This window comes from Trichoplax adhaerens, genomic scaffold (assembly GCF_000150275.1).
Source record: "Trichoplax adhaerens TRIADscaffold_6 genomic scaffold, whole genome shotgun sequence".
NCBI lineage: Eukaryota > Metazoa > Placozoa > Uniplacotomia > Trichoplacea > Trichoplacidae > Trichoplax > Trichoplax adhaerens.
Window position 1 is genome coordinate 1,858,918 of NW_002060948.1, and position 3,283 is coordinate 1,862,200.

Sequence of the window (3,283 nt, forward strand, 5' to 3'; positions counted from 1 at the left end):
TACATGACGATAAAGTACTGTAATGTAGTCTATACTCGTACAGTTACAGTACAATCTGACGCTAAAACATCAACTGTCAATACTCGCGAATACTAAGCGATACTAATGTCAGAAAAGTAGTCGTAGTAGTCATATAAATTTTTTTGATAAGCGATTACTGTGATCTTCATAAAAAGCGAATTTTTCCGGATTTGTGTCCGATATAGTTTTCGGATTCTGGGACCGGTCGGGTTTGTGTCCGATATAATTTTCCTGTTTTGGAACCGGTCGGGTTTATTTTTAATTTATGTCTGAATTATAATTTTTCTATTTAATTTTTGGATTTTTGTTCATGAAAAATATCGTAAGAGTTGATTTTTGAGATTTGGACTTTTTGTTATGAATTTGAAACTTTGGAATTTTATGACGTGACTTGAAGTCACATTAGGAGATTTAGTGAGGAAAATAGAAAATAAGATGGAAATTGGCAGAAGGTTGTGTTGATTGTTAGGTAGTTAGAATGTTGTTTTTATGACTAAATCTTGATGTTTAAAGGTTGATTTTTAGACTTTTATAGTGTATTAATGATAGAAATTATGTTAGAAATGAAGTTTGATGTATTTTTATAGTTAGCTTGTTACTTTTATAATGTTTTGTAAGGGAATCGTAGGGTAAACTGTGTCTGAACTTTGAATGATTTTTGTTTTCTTAAATGGTGCAAAGTAGTTTTCTAAAACGGATCTTAAGAGCGATTGGTTAGCAAATGTTTAGTTTTAAATACCTCTGACGGCTCTACGAAGCCTATAAATGATAGTGCAATTAGAAAATTTAGAGAGAGAGTAGAAGAAGATTTTATTTGAAGAACTTGTTGAATTTAAAAGACCTTCGGGGTCGAATTGTCGTAAGTTAAAACGTTCTTCTTTTTGAAAGGTTGTTTGGTCGTTGACAGTTTTTAAGTCTGTCATTTATTTTAATAATACTTAAAGCTAAGTATTTGTGCGGTTGTTCGGTTTATACTTCTCTCCATTTTTGTTTTGAAATAAATTGTTCGGTTATTTCCCCAAATTTTATTTGGTGTCAAAGTATTAGCGTTAAGTCGACCGGAGTGCAACGAAAGTAGAATCAAAGTTTGTTAAAGTTTCGTAGCTTGATCTCTACACTTTTCATTTCATTACACTAGCATTTTCCAGGAAGTCAAAATTAATAGGATCTCATACGTATATCTAGAATGCAAAAACGATAATGCAGTATTCTTATTCCTGTAGTAGCAATTACAGCATTTAGCAAACAATAATACTAACGGTTACTTTAATTCTATATTGGTAAATTTTTGATGTAATTTTTATTATGAAATTATACACGCTATGTAATATGTCTCTAAGGATCTTGCATTATGTAAGATCTAACATTGAGTATGCATTCTAACATTAAAAAACTGGTATTAACCAGGTGAAAGAATTTTTGTGCTTAGGCTTTATTATTGTCAGAAAAAATTGTAACGTATCTAAGGTTACTCGCTGTATCATAGTTGACAGATAATCTTAGAAGCTCCATTCATAACCTTTGCTTGATAGTTCACCAAAGACCTGATTAACGTCTAAAGAATCTACGATATAGAATTAGCTTGACAATTTGCCAAGATCGATCGAAAAGTCCCAGCAGCTCAATAAATTTTAGCAGATTTTCTCTTTGACTATCGACTTTTAGCTACACCCTGACAAGTTAATTCTTTAAAGGTGTTAAAAACAGAATAAGAATGTGATGGAGGGTTCGATATCTCAGAGGATTGAGATTTAGTCGCCATTTACAATTATTACAACAAAGGGGTTATAAAAGTTATGCTTTATTGTAGGTTAGTATGTGAAGTACAGTGAGGTTGTTACGGTAGATCAGCGTGCAAGCTGTCGTGAGTAACGAGTAGAAGTATTAGACTGTGAGAGACTAACTAGAAGACTAACTGAGAGGCTAACGAACTCTGAGGTAGAAATCGCCGGTATTTATAGTTTTAAAGATAGAGCACATGCAGAGAATAGGATTATGGAATTAGATACAACATATACCATAACAGGTTACAAAATAGCAGACGATTGTAGAAAACAGCGAGTACCGTAATAACTAATTACAGTAGTCTGTATATGAATGTAGAGTAAGCGGACTGTAGATCTGTCTAAATATAAGAGCAATACAACATGTCTATATTTAAGAGTAGAATATAGTTACAGTATATTCTAAATACACTACAAAGAATAAATAAATACAAAATTGACATTATGATATGCGGAAAAGAAATACTCTTCATCATCATCACGGCAATTTCTAAACATAAATTAAAGCATACGATGAAAATCATCCATATAATTATAAGCTAAGGCGTTATGGATACTATTGGGTATCTAAAGCAGCTTAAAATATTACAATTTCCAGCAAAACGCAAAATTAGCTCTACAATATACTTAATCAATCACGATATCAGTTTAGAGGTGACGATTTGTTAAAGTCAGTAAATTTTTGTATACAGTAGTAAGTTTCATCTAGAAGTTATTTTCCTTGACCAAAGCAATATATTGTTGATAATTGATTGATAATACTTTGATAATTGTAATAACTAAACATTGCGCCCGTTGTAACACTCTTTCTATAGAAAAGGCAGAAGAAAATTAAGTTTTATTTTCTGTCACTACGTGGTACTAATTATAATTGTTACTAATGTACCATCGTGATCCGATGGTGTTTCTCTAGATAATTTTTAACTGTATCTTGATTTGATAAGGTCATAAGTAACATACAGTGCATCTGCCCCAACTACCCTTGCGACACAATAAAACAACACAGTACTTATAATAAGCTTTACGTTAATCCGCAGAACTACTTCTCTAAACCTACGGTATAGTAACTGGAATCCTTGCTAAGTACTAACTCGTTCAACGCAATATACAATATAAAACTATCACGCAACTTAGCCTTAACCTGAATCACTTTTTATTGATCACAGTCCTTCTTATATACTCTTTCAGTAGTTATAAACATATTTACTATGCTGCCAACATATTTTAATTACAAACGTGTTATTACGATTGAATTATCAAATGCGGATATTCGAGGTAATAAACAATTTCATACGTAAATCTACTTCGACTGTAAGCCGTGTCAAACTCCTGTGTTCTCAATATTTGTAACATATTACTATATCATCATAATATCATAATAGGTTATTACTAATAATAACAATTCCTAAAGTAGTAGTTCATACTTTTAAAAAGTTCAAAACAAAATGTTATCATAAACTACACGTCCATATCTAAGT